The sequence below is a fragment of the Heloderma suspectum genome, chromosome 1, assembly GCF_057233095.1.
Source record: "Heloderma suspectum isolate Gila_16-S chromosome 1, 16-S_ref, whole genome shotgun sequence".
Taxonomy (NCBI): domain Eukaryota; kingdom Metazoa; phylum Chordata; class Lepidosauria; order Squamata; family Helodermatidae; genus Heloderma; species Heloderma suspectum.
Genome location: NC_139458.1, coordinates 254,017,633 through 254,043,063, shown reverse-complemented (window position 1 = coordinate 254,043,063; position 25,431 = coordinate 254,017,633). Strand labels below are relative to the sequence as shown.

Below are 25,431 nucleotides of genomic sequence, written 5' to 3'. Positions count from 1 at the left end.
TTCCTGCCCTGCAGTTTTGGCTAGACAGCTGATTGCAGCTGTCTAGCCGCGGGAGAGCTGAGCAGGGGAGGAGGCTTCTGTACGACACATTGCATTTCTCGTACAGGCACTTCCACCCGCCCCACAATGCCCCTTTTCGGCCGCTCCATGCTCCTTGTGAGCGCGGAGGATGAGGCTGTTCTGCGCTGCCTCGGAGGCAGCACAGAAGTGGATGAAGGTTGGTTCCTGGAAGTCCAGATACCCTATGGCCGTCTAGCTGCTGTCTAGCAGCCATAGGATTGCTCCCTCCAAGATATAAATATGATCTTCTATAGTAATATTCTAAATAACCAGGAGAACAAGTTGGTCCCTTTGTCACGTCTTCTTGAAAGTGCTTCACCAGTTCAGACAGCAAATGTACCATCAGAAAGCAGGAATGGGGAAGCAACAGACAACAGCCCTTTTTATATGTTACATGGAATGCACAGAGTGGGAAGAGCAGGATTGTGTGGGATCCTGCTAACCCTCCATGCATTCAGTGTAAGGAGTAACAAGTACTTTGGCTTAGGGAAATTGTGAAATTTCACATAAGGGTAAGATACACACACACACACACACACCCATGCCATATCCTCTTATGCTGCCTTTATACTAAAGAAAACCCCCACAGTCCTCCCTTTCTGGAGCCTTTCCATATTTATCGCGGGCTCCCAAACAAGGGACCACGTGATTGCTGGGCGGGGAAGCTTTTAATTTTCAGTGTTCCATAGATCTCAATGAAATAGTTCCATCTAGTAGCTGTTTTAATTGCGTTACATTCCGAGTTTAAAAAATGGTTCATTAGTTCCGGATCTATTTGAGACAAAAAAAACACCAGGAAATCCCTCTGGATGTGCCCTGGAGGTTCACAACGTCATGAAAAGGACCCACAAACTTCCATGAGTGAACAAACTCAATAGCAGGATAAAAGCTCTGTGTGGAGGAGCCCTTAGACACAGGAGTAAGAAAAGGCTCTCTCCATACAACATTGAGGGCCGCTGTTGCATCAGCAGCCAGTAGACTAGGGTAGGCAACTTGTGATCCTCCAGATGTTTTGGCTTACAACTCCCATCAGGCCTAGTCAGCATAGCCAATGGTGAGGGCTGATGGGAGTTGTAGGCCAAAACATCTGGAAGGCCACAAGTTGCCCACCCTGCAGTAGACCAGTTGTTTCTCTGCCCTGCAACAGTTGCAGCTTCACCCAGATTAAAAGGACAGAGATAAGAAAATATTCCATTTTTAAAGGCAACAACCCTAGAGTATGCGGACGTCAAGGGGAAAAAAGGGGCAAAGGAAAGAGAATCTGGGGCAAGTACTCACCCATCTACTCAGCTACAGTCTGTATTCCCACCACTAGGTGGGGACCTCAACTGGAAATATACCTCATATTATTTATTCCACATCCTATGTTGCTTCAAACAGACCTGCCCCAACCTGCAAGTTCTTTATAGCCCCTCCCTAGCTAGTTGAAGGTGAAACAGGCCCAGGAGCCTCACCCCACCTCACGTGGAAGTGAAGGGCTCGGACACCCACATTACACAGCTGGAATCTTCAGTGGCCTTGAGCACCCGGGGTAAGTGTGTTCATTAATTGATTTTTCATCAAGGCATTGGCCATGGCTGATCTCCACTTCAGTGACTATAAAAACAGTCAACAGTCATCAAATCTCAAAAATATAGCACAATACAGAGATTTGGGGTTCCTGTTAACAGTGCGGCAGCATGGCAGCTGCAAGCGTTAATTAGCGTTCAACTGCAGCTTTCCCAGCATAGGCTAACAGCGCTTGTTCAGAAGGAAAACAATCAGAACTTTCCCAGCACAGACACCTGTAGCTCAGCATAACCAGAGCCTCATTTCCCAGGTGCATCCTAGGCCCTGGTAAGATACTAGCCTTCATTAGCATGGAATGTGCTGAGGCCGCGCTATCGACTTGTGACTCATCTCACATGCTCAGAGGCCCACTAGCAAGGAAATTGCACTTATAATGAACCTAAACCAAGCATTATGGATCTCTAGGCCCCTCTAAAACTACAGGTGACTTGGTTACACTCCTGGGGCCATTACAGTTCTTCTGCATTATGTGGCCCTAAAAAGAAGTGGAAGTCTGAGATATGGAACCTCCTTTAACATGTAAGACACCTCACAATAGTTATACCGACTAATACAAATTGCCCCCCAATGGGCTTCCTGCTGAGAGGAATTGTCGGTGCATCATGCTAGTCACTCAGCCTGCAGGCACATTGAAACAGACTCAGTGATGGCATAGCACCGTTTAGGCATAGCTTCCCCAGAGCTGATGCTTCCTTCTGCTCCACTGTAAGCACAGGGAAGGAAGGGGATGTCATTAGCAAGGGTGGAGCTTTGGGCAGCATCAAGGGCTGAGTCAAAAAGCACTGCACTGGAAAACATAACATCTCCCTCCCCATCACTGTGATCGCCTCAAGCAAATGCCTAGGTGACTTCATTGATTACTGAGGTAGTTTGCAGCTTGGGGAAGGGGCAGAATATGATGCCTAAGAGAGCACAGGTCCCCAACATTTTTGGGCCCATGGGCACATTTGGAATTTTGAGGAAGTGTAGGCTCTGACTTTAAGTTTGAGTTTAAGGCCTTCCAATGTTCCACAAAGGCTGCCACAAAATGGCGGCCATGCAGGAGGCATGCTCAGTCACAAAATGGCTACTGTCACAAAACACCCATTTCACAGGAGGCAAACTGCTGAGGCTGAAAGACATGTAACTTGCCAAAGTACCTGAGTACGGGACGGAGGGCGGGGGGGAGTCTGAGCCCCAAAACACAAAACCACTCCTTCGAAAGCTGTTTCCTGCCTCAACACCCATTTCACAGAAAGCAAGCCAATTTATGTGCCAAATCAACTCAAGATAAATTTATCTAAAATTGATTTATTCCCCCAAATTAATAGGAAGATCACACCCAAATCAATTTCCCCCAAGTTCATTATCCGTGCATATTCTGCCCCAAATCAGTTCCTGTTCAATTAACTCTCAATCCATTCATTTCCCCTTGGCTAGCCAACTCATCCCCATCTCTCTGTGTCTTCCAGCTAATCCACCTCCATCTCTTTCTTCTCCCCCCACCCTCCAGTTGTTCCACTCCCCCTGCTATGGCCCTTGGTCACTCTGGTCCCACCAGGCACTAGAGGGAAAGGGTTCCTTTTTTATTTTAATGTTCCTTTTTTTTTTTAACAGGGTGGCTGAGCAAAGTGCAGCACTGCCTGAAGCTCCAGCCACCCATCATCCCAATTTCCTCAGAGTGCATCTGTGCCCACATAGGTTCTCACTAGGGCCCAGAGGTACTCTGAAGAAACCAAGATGGTAGATGACTGGAGCTACAGCCAGTGCTGCTCTTCATGATATGCCCAGCCACCCTGCCCCCCCAAAAAATGCTCTGATAGGTTTAAAAAAAAAACAGGTTGCAAGGTGAAGGGGCAGGAGAGTTTTGTGAGCACCATGGCACCCACAGAAGCCACACTGGGAAAGGCCATCTTAGAGAGCTGTGAACATTTTCAGTGGATAGTACAACTTACATAGACCAAAAGCCGGCTAGCCTACAAGAGCACCTTTCCATTACTATATGCATTGATAGAAATTTCCCTTGTGAGTTGTGATGAAAACAGTAACTTTGGAAGGCCTAAAATTCAATCCTGAATACAAGTAGGGCTGTCAGAGAAATCCACAATGGATTCAGATAAGATCAAATTTCTATGAATCCGACTTTCAGATCTCACGGCGGATGGGCTTCTTCTAAGTCACAAGGATTCTGAGGACTTGCAGACGATTTTTCACTTTTGGTGAGGGATTTGCACTAATTCACATTAGTGCATCAGCGCAAGTGTGCATTAGCGGTAATGTGGTAATTCATGTTAACTAATGTAGATTAGTGTAATGCACACTTGTGAATTAGCGCTAATGCAAATTAATGCAAGAACACAATTCTGGCCAAATAAAATTCCAGTTCTGTCAGTGAGTGGATGACAGAACAAAAGATGCCTGACAATCCATGAAACACAGGGGGAATGGATTTAACAAAATTGGTACATCCGTACTTACAAGTCAGAGTCATGTTACACCAATGGCATACTCAAGAAGTGCATAGGGATGTCAGAGAATTCTGCCACGGACTCCAGTGAGGCCGGATTCTTTAGAATCTGCCCCCCCCCCCAGAATCTGTGGCAGAACAGCCTCCCATCACCGCCACTCCGCAGAATCCCCCCAGGACGGAGCGTACCTGGTGGTGGATGCGGTGGCTCTGGCAGCAGTGGAGGATGCGGCGGATGCAGCAGCAGATGCGGTGGCGGCAGCAGCTCCAGCTGGTCTCCCGGCCGCTGCCGGGCTGCTGCAGCCGCAAATGGCGGCCTTTGCGTGGCTGCCTTGCTTCGTGATAGGCTACGTAACTATTTACGTAGCCTATCACGGCAAAAGAACCTTTGTCGTGATAGGCTACGTAAATACTTACGTACCCTATCACAGCTTGGCAGCCATGCAAATGGTGGCCGGCGTAGCGGATGCCCCAGAATGGAGCCAGGTAAGTGTTTTGTACATCCCTAGAAGTGCAGCCAGTCTGGTGAGTGCTACTTGTATGCTACATGGGTCTGCAAACACATGCTCATCGCATTCACACTTCTAAAAATTTTTAGATGTATATTCACTTAAAAGGTCTACTAAGTCATTTTATAGAAAGACAATGAATATTTTAATGCACACCCTACTCCTGTGAACAGCAAGGAGATTTGGTTCCATATGGAAGCAAGTCACTGGAGATGTATTGTTTTGTAATATTGAGTTTACATACAAATATACTGGTTGAGAATAAGTGAAGGAAGAGCTTAAATGCTCCAACAGATAGCCAAAGTCCACTGCTCCCACATCAAATCTTCAGGGAAGCAACCAGCGCCCAAACTTAGCTCTGTCCCTGTGTCCTTCTTCTGCAAAGAAACTAGCTCCCCTGCTCCCTTTCATCCTTAATTAGAAGTGGTAAATAAGGATAAATTGTCTCCATCCATCATCTATGCCTTCTTCAGATGCCTTAATTCCCATGGCAATATTTCACTAGGGTAGTTACCTAACAAAAAATTAGGCCAGGCTTGGCCAACTGGTTGGACCATCTTAGCAGTTCTTCTGTCACCCAGACCCCAACATTACAATCATAAAATCATTCAGTGGGAAGGAACTTTGGGGGTCATCTTTGTTCACAACAATATTTTTACTATTTATGCTATTCTGACTCTGCAAACTGATATTTTATTTATTTCATTTTTATTTCAATTTTCCACCAAGAAACTCAAGGCCAAGCACATGCTCCTCCCCCCCCCCATAATCTTCACCGAAATCCTTCAGTTAGGTTAGCTGAAGACACAGATGGGGAACATGAGACCCTCTGGATGTTGTTTGACCTCAACTCCCATCACCCCTTACTACTGGCTACGCTGGTTAGGGCAGATGTGAGTTGAGGTCCACCAACATCTGGAGGGCCACAAATTCTTACCCCAGATATAGGAACTGGCCCAAGGTGACCCAGAGAGCTGAGTCAGCTCCTCTTACCCACATACCCCCTTTGTTGTTAAAATCAGATGCCCCATTGTATACATGAACATGGCAGACACATGAATAAATGCATACAACTGCCCCTAATGTCTAGGTTAACCATCATTTGACTCCGAAATGCACCATGCATTATGCCAGGGAAATAAACAATTTAATCACCATGCTACCCGTTACAATGATCTAGCTTGGCCAATATTTTCTCTTCTGCACATCCTTTCAGATGTTGGGGTGTGCTTTGGCACCTTTGGCAGCACCAACCGGCTTTGCAAGCAGACACTAATTCACAGGTTGCTCCCTGAAGCCGTGTTACTCCTTTCATTTGCATGAATATGGCTAACCCATAGGACCTGAGTCATGCATTGGCACAAATTGGCTGACTCCATACAGGTTGAGTCAGAGGGAGAACAATTTGTACTCCATGTAGTACTCTTCTTTGAGATCAGTCCACATTACATCAGTGCTCCTTTTTTATTGTAAATGTCAACAAAACAAAACAAAACAGATCATAAAAAAGGAAAAATAAACAAAAAATGAAATAAACAAAAAAATGGATCGCCACTTTAGCGTGTGTTTCTGAAGTGTCTATGGATGTTTGTTGTTGTTCAGTCGTTAAGTCGTGTCCAACTCTTTGTGACCCCATGGACCATAGCATGCCAGGCCTTCCTGTCCTCCGCTCTCTCCCAGAGTGTGCTCAAGTTCATATTCATTGCATCGGTGATGCTATCTAGCCATCTCATCCTCTGCCGTCCCCTTCTCCTTTTGCCTTCAATCTTTCCCAGCATCAGGGTCTTTTCCAGGGAGTTTTCTCTTCGCATTAGGTGGACAAAATATTTGAGCTTCAGTTTCCATCTTATTCAGCAAAAACTTGTTTCAGGTCTATTGGATGCCACAACTTCTCTTCAATAAAGGTTTGTCTAACTCAGCTAATTGTTGGAGGTGTAATACAGCTAATGCTTCTTTTAACCATATGTTTTGGAAATGCCCAATAGTCGCCTCTTTGGGGGAGGAAGTTATTATATGGATAAAGTTTTAATTCAAACACTCTTTAATATTTACTGATGTACATCTGCTTTTAAATTATTGACCAGCTTCCTGGAAGCTCCACTCCCTTTTGACAGCCAAAAGACTGATACTACATCACTGGAAGGGCAAATGCTCACCCCCTATAATGCAATGGATTAAAGACCTAACAACACACAAAAGGGTGGTATATCGGTGCCACTCACAAATGGATACATATATGGATATTTGGTCTGTTTTTATTGAAGTTTATGTATAATCCACTTTTTCTAGAATGCTGTAGCCAATTGAAATTGATACTTTTAATGTATGTAGTGAAAATATATATATATATATATATATATATATATATATATATATATATATATATGAAAGCTAGAAAGACTAACAACAGAGTATTAAAAATATTCTTTAAGAGTAACGTTTCAGCTTCTGCCCTCATCAGTAGCTGTCCTGTTAACTGGGTATCAGGAGTCATAGTTTGGAATGCCAGGAGATGAAAGTGCCTTAGGAGAAAAACAGAGGTATGGGTCGTATAATGCTTATGAATTGTCCTCCAGATTAAGGCCATTTGGTCTAAGAGTTCTCAGTCCATTGATCCAGAAATTTTTGTCAAGCATATCAGGGTCTTTTGTTTGTTGTATTGGAACCAACTGTAAATCCAAGAGACTATGTACAGGAGAGTTGAAATGTCTTGCAGCAGGCTGCTCCAGTTTTTTGGTAAGAATCACAGATTTGTGGTTATGGAATCTTGTTCTTAAGTCCGTTGCAGTTTTCCCTACATATTGCATACGACATCCTTTTTTTTTTACATTCAGTTAAATAAACCACATAAGTAGAAGTGCATGTTGACAATTGTCTAATGCAATATGTTTTGTTAGTAATTGTGCTCCTGAAAAAGTGGTTTCTTGGAGATAACTGCAGGTAATGCAACATGTTGATTTACAATGGTATGATCCTGGGATGCAAATATCTTGTTTAAGTGTAGCTTTAACAAACAATTTACGCAGATTCGGTGCTTTCCTGAATGTGATGCGTGGTGGAGAAATAATGGCTTCCATTAAATGAGCACAATAAGATATAATAGGGTAAATATATGTAAATATCTTGTAGTAATTAGGGGCAGCAGGATGGTAGTCCACAACAAATGGAATGCAATTTTCTTTCAAACAGTTAGCCTTTGCTTCATAAAGAAGGGTATCTCTGGATATTACTGATGCTCGATTGATGTTGTAGTCAACAATATGACTAGGGTATCCAATCCGCATTGTTGATGTTTTTTAAGCGTGTTACATCTTCTTGAGAAGTTTTCTTTGTTATTACAAATGTGTTTTATCCAACGAACCAAACTATATAAAATGTTCTTCTTTAGATGGTTTGGATAACATGACTTAAAGTTAAGGTACAGGTGGGAATCTGTGGGTTTACAGTATCAGTCTGTGACAATTAGATGGTTTTCAATAGTTAAGAGGACATCCAGGAAGGGTAATTTTGGGATTTCAGTTGTGGTATTACTGGTAAATTTTATTGTTGGGTGGATAGTGTTGATAAACTTGGTGAAAATCTCCAAGCTATCCCTTCCATAGTCCCAGATGACAAAAAATGTCATCTATGTAATGCCACCATATGCTAGGCTTGTAGGCAGGAGTTCTGCAGATAGTTTCTTGGAGTGTCCCATAAATAGATTGGCATATGATGGGGCCATACGTGTTCCCATTGCTGTATCTTGGAGATGTAAATAATGATTGCCATTGAACATGAAATTGTTTCAAGTGAGAACCAACTTAGCCAGGGATATTAAGACACCAGTGCTGAGTTCGTTAGAAGTTCTGTTATTTAAGAAGTGTTAAAGCAGAGAGGCCGTCTTTTGGGGGTATGTTAGTATAAAAAGAAGTAATATCGAAGGTGTTGATGATGGTATCATTGTTAAATCGACATTCCTGATTTAGTCTCTCAATCTTCAGACAGCAGAACTTTCTGCCCTCAAGGAAAGACAGGCCTGCTTATGAACCAAATTTTCACTTCCATTCAATTCCATAGCTTTCTTCTAAGCCCTCTTCAGGAATCAATCTTCAGGGTAAGCTCCAGTGATGACCTGGGCTCCTTGATTCTGTAGAAACAGCAACCTGATGCAAGAGATTCATGCTCCAATGGCTTCCTTCCACCCGCCCTGTCCCAAAGGGAGGGCCAACTTATCACATGTGTTTAATTTCCCTCAGGAATTCAGGAGAGGAATTTCACTCAAGTTAACAAATAAGTGCTCTGCCTTGGGAAGAATAATTTCTGTGCCTGGATGTTGAGTAATGGTGGGATTATACAGGAAAGAATTTGATTGTGAAATAACAATCACATATTAAAAGTTAAGGGCATTCCAGAAGAACAGCAGGGCAGATGCTGTTCCTTATTTATCACATGGATTTTAATTGCTTATTGCATTAAAATAAAAGGGTACTCACTGTAATACTAGTTAGCATAAGGGAGACTTTGAAGCTATAATTTAATTGATGCTTCCTGGATATATCTTTGACAAACAGGCCTTTTCTTTTCCACTCACCAAGCAGTTGAGTGTCAGAAGTAAATCTCTTAGTTTTGTCATGATTCATTGATCATGAATGTATTAACTTATTATTTCAGCAGAAGTGGGAAAGCTGGTACCCTCCAGAGGTTTTGTAACACAACTCCCACCATCCCTGACCATTGCCCATGCAGACTGGGGGTTATGGAAGTTGTAGTCCAAAACACAACTAGCCCTGGTGTAGACAGATGAAGTCCTTCTCCCTTCCTTTTCCTTTAATCAGCTTGTTCCCAGTCTCAAGATCAGAGCAAGTTCCACCAACTGAACTGATGATTTCCCCTTAATTTTTGTTCAGTCTTGTGGAGGCTTGAACAGCTTTGCTTTTTCTTAACTAAAGGTGAAGAAAGACATCATATTATAAGAGCATTGGAAGTGGTTTCAACATTTTTTCCCATTTTCCCCCCCTGAAAAAGGGGTCCAAGGTTCAATCTTCAGAATCTCCAGATAGGGCTAGGAAAGAATCCTGCCTGGAACCCTGGAGAGCTATTACTGCCAGTCAGGGTTGACAATACTGGGGTAAATGAACCAACGGTTTGACTCAGTATAAGGCAATTTCCTACGTTCGTGTGTTACATGGAATCCTATACATGTCTACTCAGAAGTAAGTCCTGTTGAGTTCAACGAGATTTACTCTCAGGTAAGTGTACATGGGATTATACCCTTACAATATTAACATTTTTCTTCATCCTTAGAAAAAGTCATTAGAACAGAGTTGAATCAACCCTGCTCTAGGATATGTACCTTATTAACTGGTGAGAAATTTCATGTTTCAAGTAATTCAGTGTTTTTAATGTTTAAGATTTATTTTAGGATGGGGGCAAGGCTAGCATGCAAGCAAGGTGGATGTCTAGATCTTTAGCTCCCCTGCCCACCCAGCCTTCTCTGATCTCCTCAACTGCACTTTGACTCTCAGCACCCCTCATAAAAACCTGGACTACATCGGGTGATGAAATGGGATCTCAACTCATCTCCTGATTGACTCCTCACAACATATTTCCACCTTAAAGATCACTCAGATTCCCAAACCCCCAAGACTCTTCTCACTATTGCAGACATGGCACCTGCTTCCTCTAAAGCAACAAAAGCCACAAAAGGCAAGAATAACAGCCAACCAGACAACAGTCTGAAATAACTTTTCCAGCAACTACGATCAGAACTCCAAGAAGACTGGTCACTTGTATTGGAGCTGCTAGACAAGAAACTCCCCTTCATGGATCACTGCCTTGTTGTGGCAAAGGGGCTTGCGTAACTCAGTGAAGCCATAAGCTATGCCATGCAGGGCCACCCAAGACAGGTCATGGTGGAGAGTTCTGACAAAATGTGATCCACTGGAGAAGGAAATGGCAACCCACTCCAGTATTCTTGCCAAGAAAACCCCATGGAATGTATCAGAAGGCTAAAAGATATGATGCCGGAAGATGAGCCCCTCAGGTCGGAAGGTGTCCAATATACTACTGGGGAAGAGCAGAGGGAATTTCCAAGTAGTGCCAGAAAGAGTGAAGCGGCTGTGCCAAAGCCGAAAGGACACTCAGCTGTGGATGTGTCTGGTGGTAAAAAGAAAGTCCGATGCTGTAAAGAACAATATTGTTTGTTGTTGTTGTTCAGTTGTTCAGTCCTGTCCGACTCTTCGTGACCCCATGGACCATAGCACGCCAGGCCTTCCTGTCCTCCGCTCTCTCCCGGAGTGTGCTCAAGTTCATATTCATTGCATCGGTGATGCTATCTAGCCATCTCATCCTCTGTCGTCCCCTTCTCCTTTTGCTTTCAGTCTTTCCCAGCATCAGGGTCTTTTCCAGGGAGTTTTCTCTTCGCATTAGGTGGCCAAAATATTTCAGCTTCAGCTTCAGTATCTGTCCTTCCAATGAGCACTCAGGGTTGATTTCCTTTAGGATGGACTGATTTGACCTCCTTGCAGTCCAGGGGACTTGTAAGAGTCTTCTCCAGCACCACAGTTCGAAAGCATCAATTCTTCGGCGCTCAGCCTTCCTTATAGTCCAGCTCTCACAGCCATACGTTACTACTGGGAAAACCATAGCTCTGATTAGACGGACCTTTGTCGGCAAGGTGATGTCTCTGCTTCTTATTATGCTGTCTTGGTTTGCCATAGCTTTCCTCCCAAGGAGCAAGCGTCTTTTAATTTCATGGCTACAGTCACCATCTGTGGTGATCTTGGAGCCCAAGAAAGTAAAATCTGTCTCTGCTTCCATTTCTTCCCCTTCTATATGCCAGGAAGTGATGGGGCCAGATGCCATTATCTTAGTTTTTTTAATGTTGAGTTTCAAACCAGCTTTTGCACTCTCCACTTTCACCCTCAACAAGAGGCTCTTGAGATCCTCTTCGTTTTCTGCCATTAGGGTGGTATCGTCTGCATATCGGAGGTTGTTGATAATTCTCCCGGCAATCTTAATTCCAACCTGTGATTCATCCAACCCGGTGTTTCTCATGATGTACTCTGCATATAAGTTAAATAAGCAGGGTGACAATATGCAGCCTTGTCGTACTCCTTTCCCAATTTTGAACCAATCGGTTGTTCCATGTCTGGTTCTGACTGTTGCTTCTTGACCCTCGTACAGGTTTCTCAGGAGACAGGTAAGGTGGTCTGGTTCTCCCATCACTTTAAGAATTTGCCACAGTTTGTTGTGATCCACACAATCAAAGGCTTTAGCGTAGTCAATGAAGCAGAAATAGACGTTTTTCTGGAATTCTCTTGCTTTCTCCATGATCCAGCAAATGTTGGCGATTTGATCTCTAGTTCCTCTGCCTCTTCGAAACCCAGCTTGTACTTCCGGTAGTTCTCGGTTCACATACTGCTGAAGCCTAGCTTGTAGGATTTTGAGCATCACCTTGCTGGCATGTGAAATGAGCACAATTGTGTGGTAGTTTGAACACTCTTTGGCATTGCCCTTCTTTGGAATTGGAATGTAAACTGACCTTTTCCAGTCTTGCGGCCATTGTTGAGTGTTCCAAATTTGTTGGCATATTGAATGCAGCACTTTAACAGCATCATCTTTGAGGATTTGAAATAGCTCAGCTGGAATACTGTCATCTCCGCTAGCTTTGTTGTTAGTAATGCTTCCTAAGGCCCACTTGACTTCACTCTCTAGGATGTCCGGCTCAAGTTCAGAGGCCACACTATCATGGCTATCAGGGACATTCAGATGTTTCCTGTATAGTTCTTCTGTGTATTCTTGCCACCTCTTCTTCATCTCATCTGCTTCTGTTAGGTCCCTGCCTTCTTTGTCCTTTATCATGCCCGTCTTTGCACATAATGTTCCCTTGAGATCTCCAGTTTTCTTGAAGAGATCTCTAGTCTTTCCCATTCTATTGTTTTCCTCAATTTCTTTGCATTGTTCATTTAAGAAGGCCTTCTTGTCTCTCCTTGCTATTCTCTGGAACTCTGCATTCAGTTGGATATATCTTCCCCTTTCTCCCTTGCTTTTCGCTTCCCTTCTTTCTTTAGCTACTTGAAAAGCCTCATCAGACAGCCACTTGGCTTTCTTGCATTTCTTTTTCTTTGGGATGGATTGAGTTGCTGCCTCCTGAACAATGTTACGGACCTCCGTCCATAGTTCCTCAGGCACTCTGTCTATCAGGACTAATCCCTTAAATCTATTCCTCACCTCCACTGTATATTCATAAGGGATATGATTTTGGTCATACCTGAATGGTTGAGTGGTTTTCCCTACGTTCTTCAATTGAAGCTGAAATTTTGCAAGAAGCAGCTCATGATCTGAGCCACAGTCAGCTCCAGGTCTTGTTTTTACTGACTGTATAGAGCTTCTCCATCTTTGGCTGCAAAGGACATAATCAATCTGATTTCGATATTGACCATCTGGTGATGCCCATGTGTAGAGTCGCCTCTTATGCTGTTGGAAAGGAGTGTTTGCTATGATCAGCGTGTTCTCCTGGCAAAACTCTATTAGCTTTTGTCCTGCTTCATTTTGTGCACCAAGGCCATGCCTGCCTGTTATCCTGGTGATTTCTTGACTTCCTACTTTAGCATTCCAATCCCCTATGATGAAGAGGGCATCTTTTTTTGGTGTTAGTTCTAGAAGGTGTTGTAGGTCTTCATAGAACCGATCAACCTCAGCTTCTTCAGCATCAGTTGTTGGGGCAGAGACTTGAATTACTGTGATGTTGAATGGTTTGCCTTGGATTTGTACTGAGATGGACAGGCAGATGGACAGGCATGGGCAAATTTAATTCAGGTGACCATCATATCTACTACTGTGGGCAAGAATCCCTTAGAAGAAATGGAGTAGCACTCATACTCAACAAAAGGGTGGGAAAAGCAGTACTGGGATACAAGTTTTTTAAATTGCTCAATTCGATAATTTAAAAAACACATCTTTGAATGTGAATGGGTAGGACTCTATTATTAAGTGACACAGACTGACAAAATGCTTTTATGAAATGGAGACCCGATATTATAATGCTCCAAGAGATCCATTGCTACCCTAGAGTTCAAAAAATTCTGTCTCACCAGGCTCCAGGGGATCAATATTGTGCAGGGGGTCACCTAATGCACCTAAGGGATTGACATAATTCTCAACAAGAAGTACCAATTAAAAGTAGAAGACTCTTTCTGGATTCTGTGAGAGCTTGAGGTCTTGGCACATTTTAAAACAGGAGATGTAATGATGGGCAAAGCCAAGAATAATTGCAACTTCAATAGAAGTACTAGTATGCCTCCTCCACTTAAGGCACATGCCCCCCCTGAAAAACCTCCTTGATAAACATAGCTTGGCTGACTCATGGAGAATGGTACATAGGAATGAGCATAACTACATTTACTATTTCCGAAGGAATGAGATCATAAATATTGTAAATAAAAATAAATAAATATCAAGAGGCCTTCCTTGCATGACCAGCCGTGGTTTGTTGAACTCCACTTCATTGGGATTTGTCTTTTTTTTAAAAAAAGTTTTAACTTTTTAAACTCTTTTAACCATTGTTTTATTCTTATCATGTTGTTCACCGCTCCAAAATCTTCTGATGAGGAGAGGTAGATAAATATTGTAAATAAAAAATAAATAAATAAACAAACAGATTTCATCTTAGTAACTTCTGCTCTCTTGCCAGCTGTAACTGACTCTAGCATAGGCCTGATTAATATCTTTGATCATGCTCACATGGTATTGATCTTAAGCATGAGTATCAACCATAGTAAAATATTTGTGTAGAGATTGAATCTGAGCTTGCTCACAAGATAGCACTTCAAAGAGAAAATTGTTGAGACCATAGCAAAATGTTATGCAGACAATTGACTTGCCACAGACTCCACCATCCTTCTGTGGTACACATTGAAGGCTGTCTTGCAGGGGCTGTTCATTCAGGAGGGCTCCCTCTCTAAAAACAACAACAAAAACAACAACAACAACAACAGAGGCAAAATGATGAACCAACGGAAAAAAATGGGGGCCTGTCATAAGCCTGGGAACTGTTCCAGCCAGGACCCACACTAAATAGATTAGAGGGTACCAATATCAGTCATGTCCACTTGTGTGAAAGAATGATATAATTTATTGATGGAAGATGGATGCAGATAAGGAAAGCAAAGACAAGCCTTCACATGCCCCTCAGCTCGAAGCTGGAATTGCTCTGGTTCCCTCAAAGCAACAGGCGTCAAATGGTGCACATTCCCTGTCTCAGACAAGAACAGGTAACAGGCCATTCTGCACAGGATTTTATAGGGCTTGTCTCACTTAGTTACAGACTGTCGCAAGATACAAACACACACACACACACACCTCCCTTCCTTCGCCCAAGAGTGGAAAGGCGGGTCTTTTTCTTTTTGAGAAAGTTTCTCACAGCACAGAAGGAACATTCTTATCAACTGTCCAAGCACGAAATGTCTGGGACAGGTACTGTGCATTACCTAACTCTGGTGTTAGTAACAAAAAGCACTGGCCTTCACTACTTTCAAAGAAGAAATCTAGTAAATCACCTAATATACAGGGCTATGCAGGTCTCTATACACTACAGACAGTATATAGGAAGCTGTGTATGTTCACATCTGACTACTCACTATTCTTCCAAAACCAAATCCAATGAACTCCAGCCCTTGAACTTTCATAGACTTCCATATGCAGTTGTCCACTAAGCAATTAAAGTAAATACAGTATTATATAGCTTGCTAAGCGTACATGCTAAATATAAAGCAAAAAAGGCAAAGCAAGAAAATAACAATTGCCAATACAAAAATGGGGTGAATCACAATGCTTGGGATTTCAGATCCCAGTGACTTTCAGTAAGGGTTCGCACTTCCTTGGACAATTTTAAAATCTCATTCCTGTCTCTACATCATCTCTCTAGCACATTCAGCATCACTCACCAAACATTCAGTTTAGCTTGCATTTTCTTATTCTGGATGAATAAAAATAATTGCTGATGAATTTAGAAGATTGGGCCTATGCTACAATACATGTCCAAACACATTAGCCAATACATAATGATACAGACCTCCAGCCCACACCCTCTCCCCATTGCTAGGCACATTGCAAGACATTGCATCTTGATCTTTGCACAGGAGACGCTCTAGCTGTTATAGCTTCAGAGTGACACATAGTCCAATGCATCCAGCTGACCCAGGGGATGGGACTTCAATGACCAGGAGAAACAGAAGGTTCGCCCTCCCACACACACTTGGCAGAAACTGCAGGTACCGGTACAAAGATACTTCCCTATGGCAAAACGAAAACAAGATTACAGAGTGCATTTACTGCATTATTGACGTTTATGCAGTTTGCTCTGTGGCACCCCCACCCCACCCCCTAGGAAATGACCCAATAGGTTCTACCCTCCCCATCTACCACCACCTCCCCCTCTTTGAGTGGTTGATTCAGGTACAGCATCCACACTTTCTTCTCCACACAATCCTGGTTCCACCCTGGGTTTCGGTCAGAAGTCTAAAGGAGCTACCCAAAGTGCTGAACCCTGTCCCCCAAATGGGTACAGATGGAACCTAGGCAGAATCACTGCCCCACTGAAATAGGCAGCACCAGCCTCCATTGTGTTTTCATGCTTTGAAACCGAACAGCAATGAAATCATTACAACTGCCTGCTAATAATGCACCTCGCAATGGCAAGCTTGCTTTGAAATTCCTCAGATGGTCTCAGTTGGGACGATGCATCCAACCCAAGTTAATAAATCATATTTATTTTGGTTGGAGAATGTTAAGCTTATGCTTATGTCTCCCACTGAAATCCTTGGAGCATCCAACTTTGGCTGGATTGTGCTATATTTCCCAAGGTATCATTTTTTTCCTGATTAGCTGGGTTGTTTGTTCTTGCATGATCAGATATGTAAATCTGAGCTTTAAAAAATCTGTGATATAAGCATAATCCATAGCTGCTAACATTTGCATTAATATTTAGTTTTCTCATTGCATAATTTATTTTGAAGGCATAATGAAGAATTCTGCATTCCATCCTCTACAAAAAGTGGATGGGGACTTATTGAGCTACCCAATTTTTCCCTTTTATTCTGATTTTGGTTTTCTTACTGAATCCAACTAACTTTGCTCAGGGTAATGCACTACTATGTTTTGCTGTGTCAAGCTAATGCATTAAAGTTCAGATTGATCTTGTCAGCAAAGCTACTCCCCAGACTCCAGAATTTCTAGATCGCATGTGAGACTTCATAGAAGGGTTGCCTGCCACCATTTTATTTTCAAAATTTGAGCACCTTGAATTGAATGGCTCTGCGCATGTGAAGAGTTCCTTCCCCAGGCAAACATTTTTCTTAAAAAGGGCAAAATATCCCTGATTATGTGCAGAGCACTGTCATTTTATAAAGAGTATGCTTCCATAGTTCCAGAGATTAGATAGTATCTTGATATGTCCTAGAATCTAGTAAACAAAAATCAAAAAGGAGGGACCAAAACCAGAAAGAATACAAAAAGAGGAACATTCTGAAAGGTGCGAGTGCTGAAAGTTTAATACAGCCCAACACATTCTGCAATAAGCTACTTCTTCAGGGGCAACCTTGTACATCCCTATGCTGAAAACAAGCTAAACCAGGTTACAGAGGTACTACTGTTTCACTTGCACTTTCAGGGAAACTGCTGTATTAAATTTTCAGTATTTCCACCTTTGAGAACTTGTTTCTCTTTTTGCATTCTTTCTAGAACCCAGTAGCCTAGCTCACCCTCAAGCTGCCTGCTTGAGGCAGTGGTAGCCTTAGCGGTACTATGCTGGCTAAGAGGCAGCCTGCAATGGCATCACACGCAGTTCTTTTATTCTGAGAGTCTGAGGCTCTATTCAACTGCCTGTCTCGTGCCTCTTATTAAGAGGTATGTGGATGTGGCTGCAGATGTGGATATAGATACAATGTATTTTCATGTGTTTTTCAATCTTGTAAGCCACCTGGTGGGGGCAGTAAAACCTGAAAGGTAGGTTAAAGGTGCAATCCTATCTAGATAGGTGGCCGCCTCCGAACTCGGAGGTGACCACTTATCCAAAGCAGGGCAGGAGAAGCACAGAGGCGGTCGTTCCCTCCGCTCTTCTCCTGCCCTGCTTTTTCAGCTAGACAGCCGATTGTGGCTGTCTAGCCACAGGAGCACAGAGAGGGGAAGGAGACTGCTGTACGACACATAGGATGTGTCGTACAGGCAGTTACGTTCTCGCTGCTCCGGAACGCCCCCAGCCACGCCCCTTTCCAGCCGCTCCGCGCTCCTCTTGTTAGTGCGGAGGACAGGCCTGTTCCGTGCTGCCTCCGAGGCAGTACAGAAGTGGGGGAGAGGTCGGTTCTCCGAATGTTCCTTCACCATATGCCTATCGATCTCAAGCTGTAATCCTGCCCCTTCAGCCTGTATTTCGCCTTTGCCAGGGGGCTCATAGACCCTCTTTCGGGAGAGAACTGAGCCAAAGTAGGAATTGAGCACTTCTGCCTTTTCCTTGTCATCTGTTATCATTTTGCCATCCTTATTTAATAGCTGAACCACCATTTCTTTCCTCTGTTTTTTACTATGCACATATCTAAAGAAAGCCTTTTTGTTGCTTCTGGCATCCCTCGCTAACCTCTGCTCGTTCTCAGCTTTAGCCTTCCTGACGCCATCCCTGCAATTCTGTGCTACCTGCCTGTACTCTTCCTTTGTTACTTGGCCTTCCTTCCACTTCCTATATGTGTCCGTTTTTGTTTTCAGACCATCTCCAAGCTTTTTGTGAAGCTACATTGGTTTCTTCTGTTGTCTTCCACCTTTTTTTCTTGTTGGAATTGTTTGTAGTATTATTTCAAAAAGGATTCAATGGAGCATTCCACTAGGCCATAGATCGGGAACATGTGGCCCTCCAGATATTTTGGCCTACAACTCCTTTCACCCCTCACTATTAGCTATGCTAAGGCTGATAACAGTTGCAGCCTACCTACCTCTGGAGGGCCACATGTTCCCCAGCCCTGCACTAGACCCCATATAAATGGCTCAGTCATATGGCTTGCTCTTGTCACCTGATGAACCCCTGTATAATTTAAACTATAGAACATGCATACCTATTGTTCACCAAGGAGGGGTAACCTGACACCCTCCAAATGTTTTGGATTACAACTCCCAAGATCCTGGTCATTGGCCATGCTGGTGAGAGATTATGGGAGTTGTAGTCCCAAACATATAGAGGGCACCAGGTTGCCCACCCCTGTATTAGAAGATATAAATCAAAAGCTGTACAAAGGGATTCACCAGGTAACATTCAGCCTGACTGCCCATTTTGCACAGATGGAAAGAGAGTATTCATGTGGTTTTTAATCTCATGCCTGATATGTCATAGATCAGGGACAGAAAGGGCTGGCCCTGGACACAGGGAGATTTTCGTAGCCTTCAACAAATTTATTTGGCATATCAAGCCCTAAGCATGGCAACACTAAGCTGTGCTGACGTCAGGATAAATATTGGTTCAGGACCATTATCGGCTCATTCACCCATTTAGAATGCAAGATGCTGCAACTCCTCGAGTTTCATTAGCTTGAATACACAATTCTGGCAGGTGTGTCACAGGAAATGCCTATATAAAAGGAGGCACAGATAGGGGTTTTCTCCTGGCGTGGGTGTAACAGGTTTCCTGGAAGTGAATATACCCTTTAAGACTTGAGAGGTGATGCATTTGCAAACTAGCTAAGGAAAGAAAAGACAGGGGAAGAATCCAGTCCACAGCAGCTAACCCAGTGAGTTAACATTCAATCTACCTCTCAATAGCCATTCCCCAACTCATATAGGTAACTAAGGCTACAAACCTAGATGACATATCTGGGAGTAATGGAATAAATATGCATAGGATTGTGCTGTTTGGCTAGCATCTTATATGCACTTACCTGTGAGTAAGCCTCATGGAACAAAATGGTCCTTGCTTGCAAGTGAACATGCATAGGATTGTGCTGTATGCATGACTGGAATCTTTGGCATACTTACCTGGGGGTTAGGCCCAAGTTAAGAGAGGCTCTGCATCAGTGTGGAGTCAAGGGGATAGTGGAAGAAAGTGTACTATTGTTTATTGTTTATTAAATAGATGTAGATATAGATATATACACAAACATACACACACACACACACACACACACACACGTGCGCGTGCACCACTTCTCATTTGAAACAAATCCCAAAGCAGTTTACAAAAGAATAAAAACAAGCAAACAAACAGGAAGCATACATAAATGATAGTATCATAGGGTTGGTAAAAGATAACTCATGGCTGGGGAAAAGCCAAAGCAACCAGATAGGTTTCAATAAACACCTACAACACACCACAATTTCTGTGGTGATTTTGTTCATCTTGCTTATTCTATTGTGTTCTCTGTCAAACTGCAAAGAACCGGAAAAATTGTATTTTTTCCCTACTTCCTGGGATTTTGTTTTCAGATTCCACCATGAGACTTTGAGATAGTGTGGGCTAAAAATCTAAATTTAAAAAAAGGTTGAGTTCTTGGAAAATGCAGTGTACCTGAACTAAAAGTGCAGCCCTGAGGGAAGCTTGCAGACTGTGTCCGAGAGACAGAGACAGAGAGAGAGATGCACATTTATTGTAGAGTGAGTTCAAGTTGCCAAAGGATCCTGAATGTTCAATAACTTTTTTTTTTTAATGGAACATGGGCAGGGAGGGAATGTTGGTGTCAACAGTTATCAGTTTCTTTTAAAAGAATGTTCTAGCTATCTCTTCTAGATGAAGGCTGTAGGTGTGTAAACAGCAGTGTGTGTGTGTGTGTGTGTGTCTGAATGCAGTAAAGAGAGAGATGGCACATTCCTTTGTAGGGTAGCCTAAGTCACCTTTAGAAAGAGACAGGGACTGATTAATTAAAGCAGCACAAAACTCCTGCAGGACGTGTAAACATTCAAGCCTGAGCTTGCTTTGCATTGTTTCTCAACAAACTGCCCTGAGGCCATTCTGTAACAAAAATGAAATATACAGATGTATATAATGGTAGTACTATGGCATTTCCCAATTTATCTACGGCACTGGTGGGCAAGAGATCTCCAGATGTTTTTGGACTTCAACTCCCAGAAGCTCTAGCCAGCATGACCAATGGTCAGAAATGCTGGGGCTTGCTTGCAAGTTCAAAACCTCTGGAGAGCTACTTTTTGCCTGCCCCTGAACTAAGGCAGCCTTCCCCAACCTGGTGCCCTCCAGATGTGTTGGACCGCAGCCCCATCATCCCAAGTCACCCTGGCCACTGGGCACCAGTTAAGAGAAGGCTGATCTAAGACAATAGGCTTTGGGGAAGACTGCTATCCTTTCTGTGCTTCAGCAAAGAAAATCTAGGGGGAGAGTTCTCTGTAGCAGGTTTCTCTCCAGCCCTTATCAGTGTTTACTCACTGTAGTACTATAACATGCCTCACTGGGTGTGGCTAAGAACAGGCTCTGAGAGTTCTGCCTCTGTGATAACAATCAGTTTACCTACCTCATGGGCCTTTGCTGCTGTAAGGAGCAGGAAAGTCCAGTAATGGTGCAACTAGAATGTCAGGTAAATTCCTTGTTCCACCACAGCCTACTGTACTACCACTGTCTGAATAAGCCCAAGGAATGGCACACATATTTTATTTTCTTTTTTTCAGGAGGAAGGAGCAGGCCTTGAATGGACAAGTGCAACTTCCTGCAGAAGCAAATGTTGTCAGTGACATTGAAGGACGGGAAAGTATGAAGACTGAATGAGCATTTCTGCTACAATCTATAATAGAGTGATGTAATGTTACGTTAAGGCTAATTTGTGTTATGCTTCTCCCCGCATACCCGAAAGTGGGTTTTTGCAGGGGTGGTGGTGTTTTTTTGCAAAAACAAATGTGCATTTCAATCTCAGATAAGGCTGCCACATTTCATTTCATTTTCTGTCAAGGTTCTTGTCCACTTAACAGCTGCCTGATGACCAGAAATCCAACAGGTGAAGATTTCCTGCTTGGAACATACCTGTTGAAATCATAGAAAAACTGCCAGAAAATAAGCTAACAAACCTGAGTCTCAGGCCAGCTTAAGCTCAGAAAGTCACTGGCTTTCTGACCTAACATACTCCACCTTATTGTGAAAAGTAAATAAGAAAAGAATTAAACTGAGACCACCTTTCCAAAATTGAGGAAACTGGTGGTATTTGGGGAGAATTAGGTGCAACAGGGTGTTTCGATATCAAAAAGTGTACTGAATTCAAAAACCTAGGCTGCCAAAATTTTGGCTTAGTAGTATGGCCACCATCTTAGAAAGTGGCTGCCAATTTTCACATGTTTTGTTATTGTGTACAATCTATCAAACCTATACAGGGATTAATGTGAAATTTCAATCATTTAAATTAATTCATAGACAACAAAAGTTATGGACATTTTTCCTATGGCAACATTCGTTATTACTTTATAAATTCATGAAATCCAAAGCACAGATTTTTTTATGCTGAACTTCTGCAGTGTGAGAAATTGCTTTGTGCCACATTAAAAGAGAGTGGTGGACACAATTTTTTCCTACAAAAGAGTCAGGGGGACTGTTATCCTCAATGCAAAGCCAGCAACTGCAATCCACCTAGCTCATTTGTATGCCGGAAATTGTGTGTCATATCTTTCTTTTCATTTCTCTTTCATTCGGTCTGTTTTATCCACAATGAATTTCAAGCAGGTGTCATCAAGCGGTCAAACAAGAGCTTAAATCAGGTTGATCCAGATCAGGTCCCAGTATGCCTTAATGGAACTGGAAAGAGAGGTGGCAGGACTCTAATTACAAAGACATGAACCAATAGGAGTTTACATATAACCTCTGATTTCAGTTTTCAGCCAACTGAAGGTGTCTTCAGCCATCTTGTACAACATGGTTTCATAGGTTAAAGCTTTCCAGGATGAAGCCAGTAGTTCAGAAAAATAGCATGATAACAGAGATAGAGACTTACTATTCAACGTTCTTTGCAGCTTCAGCAGTTTCCACAATCTGGATGAATTCTGCTTGTAGAACGCTGCCAAGAAGAACCTGGCCTCACAAGACATCACAGATTCTCTACTTGATGCTCCTGACTTGGGAAGTGACCTGCTGCATACTTTCATAAAGGAAAGACTGGTTCATGGCAATGACATTCCTGCCAAGAGAGAATTTCATGCCAAAACAATTAGAGGCAATCCCCAAACTTCCAATTCCCTTTATACCAGGGATGGAGAACCTGTGGCCCTCTATTATCATACAACTTCAATCATCACTCACCATTGGCTAAGCAGAATGGATCCTTAAACTGAACACTGTTCAACCTCATGGCTTGAACCTGAATTTGGATTTAACATCTTTCCTGGCTGAATGAGCAGTATTTATATATTTTTCAAATGTTATATTATTAATAGTTCTTTTCTGCGGGCAATACACCCCTGGTTAAATAAGCATTATGTATCTAGGTTGTATTATCAAGCTAACAAGTCTTTGCTGTGGGAAATATGTTGGTGACTCCATTTTTCGTTAAATCCCAATGTAAAATTGATACATTCCAATGCAAAGATGTGCACATTCTTTGCACTAAGAATACAAGTTTGCATGTGAGCCGTTTCAATTCTAAGTTATTTAGGATAAACTAGTACAATTTCAGCAATAATTTTTACATTTTGTATTTTTGTATTAATTTTTTTCATCACTGTATCTCTCAGTTGTGATCTTATCTCACTCCTACATCTTTATCTTGGCCATGGCAGTGAGTTTATTGCGTCTATTAGATCTATCCAGATTCCAACACCTTTGTGTACTGACATCCAACCTCAAATGGAGATAATTATATTATTTACAGTGCACATGCTACTGAGATGAATATGTGATGTCTTTATTTTCAGCTTGTATGGTTTTTACTTCTGAGGAAGCCTGTTGCAACACAGGATTACATCTAGATTCCTGCAAAAACCGAAGGCCACAACTTCTACAGCAGTTCTTCCAGCTGCAATTAATTACTGATTGTCTTTGTAGCATTTAGCCAGTTTCATTCATCTACAATTTAACAATTCTGTTCCTTGTATTGTGCTGTTACTTATGTGGTCCTTTTTGTATATACATTGTTTTTGTCCCCTTACATTATAATATTACATAATTTACACTCATGTGTTCCAGTTGTGTATGGTGTAGCATTCTTGGGTCCTGTTTTGTTACAACTGGTGCCCTTTGTACTCGTTAGATTACAACTCTGGCCATGTTAGCTGGGGTTGGTGGGAGTTGTAATCCAACACATCCAGAGGGCTCTAGGTTGGGAATGCTTGTTGCTGATTATCAGTAACAATGCCAAGCTGATCTGTCAGAGGTACGACCATAAGAGGTTTTCACAGTGCCTTTGTTGGTTCCACAGGTGAAGAACTGGACAGGAATCTGTGCTGTCAAATGTTTTCACTGCAGGTGTTAGTTCCTGGATCTTACAAGTAAGTAGGCCTGTTGAATTATTAATGGGCAAGCCCTTATAGTTTTCATAGGATTCCCTCAGGGCAAAGGCTTTTGGAGATCTTGCCCAGGTGTTCACTGCATCAGGGTTAATGAATCTCCAGTGTTGGTCAAAGTGTCTTGGATTGGTACAGTATTGCATCCATACAATGTGAGATCAGACAGCATTGTGCAAAACATGACAGGCCGATTTGCCGAGTGATAGAACATGTGCAATGTTCCCTTCCCTGCCAGCTGAAAGAACTTCATGGAACTTGCGGACCTGCAAATGTCTAGCTCTTGAGCTGATGGCAAAGGCACCAGCTGACAAGGATGTGGTGATGGGACCACTCTGTACAGCAAAGCAAGGCTACAAAAATAGTAGACAGTAAGAACAAATGGAGCAACAAAAAGTTGTACATCCTGCCCCCTCCACACATATATTTTTTTCCTCCATCAATCTTTCAGCATTCTGTGCCAACTGACCACACTCAGTGCTCATTTAACTGGAGTTTTGTTTTCTCCCTGCTCTCCATTCTGTTCCCCCACCCTCCATTTTGTTTTTTTTTGAGGGGTGGGGTGGATATTCTTGTGCTCAAACCCAGCTACAGTATAATTTTGGAGAGAGGGAGCAGAAGCTACTGTGTTAAAAGGATTAGAAGAGCCAATGGCTTTGGTCTGTCTTGTGGAAACTGCATACAGCCTGTAGAAAGACCACTACAGCTGACATCACATGTGGGGTTGCAGGCCTATAAGCTTTGATGGCATCGTGTTTGAAGGCCACTGCGACGCTGTTCTGTGGCAGGTGGGCAAGGATTCTTTTCAGCAGGTAAACAGAAGTTGAAGGGTCTCTTTGAGGATGGAAAGCTTGAAAAAACCACTGCCTCTATGGTGTTCACAACCAGCAGAGAGCAGCATAAAGATTTAAAAGACAGAAGGTGTCTCAACCATTAGAAGATCCATTAGAAGATCAGAGATCTTGATAAAAAGCAGCTCAGGTAGGTAGGACTGGATGTGGAGAGAGGAGAAAATTCTGCTTCCTTGCTCGTACCTCAGAACCTCAGGCCTCGGGCCAATATGCCCCTCTGGGGTTCTTCAGAAGGCCTCACCCCTTTCACTCAGCCATTAAATCTTTGTTGGATCCCCTGCTTCTGTGTGTTTCTTCCCCACTTCTAAAAGGCTGCAATGCCTCTCCTAAGGCTTAGCTACTGGCAGCAAGAACTTTAAGCTACAATATGCTGGCATTTCTGTTAATTTTTGAATTTTGGCTCCCTTTTTCCTTTGACTCCGCCCACCACTGGAATGTGGCCCCCAAGTGGCCATTTTGTGAACAGAATGCTGGACTAGATGGACCCTTGGTCTGATCCAGCAGGGCTCTTATGTTCTTAAGAGCTTCTCTGAAATGGAATATTCAGTCCTTG

General features: G+C 42.8%; 1 long non-coding RNA gene across 1 annotated transcript; it reads left to right on the top strand.

Moving 5' to 3' along the window:
* The first annotated feature begins 1,478 nt into the window (after nt 1-1,478).
* On the top strand, nt 1,479-23,705 carry LOC146358967 (uncharacterized). The gene is made up of 3 exons (XR_014786354.1): nt 1,479-1,591; nt 21,217-21,296; nt 22,543-23,705. It is a non-coding gene; the product is annotated as an uncharacterized LOC146358967 (long non-coding RNA).
* Nucleotides 23,706-25,431: the final 1,726 nt, after the last annotated feature.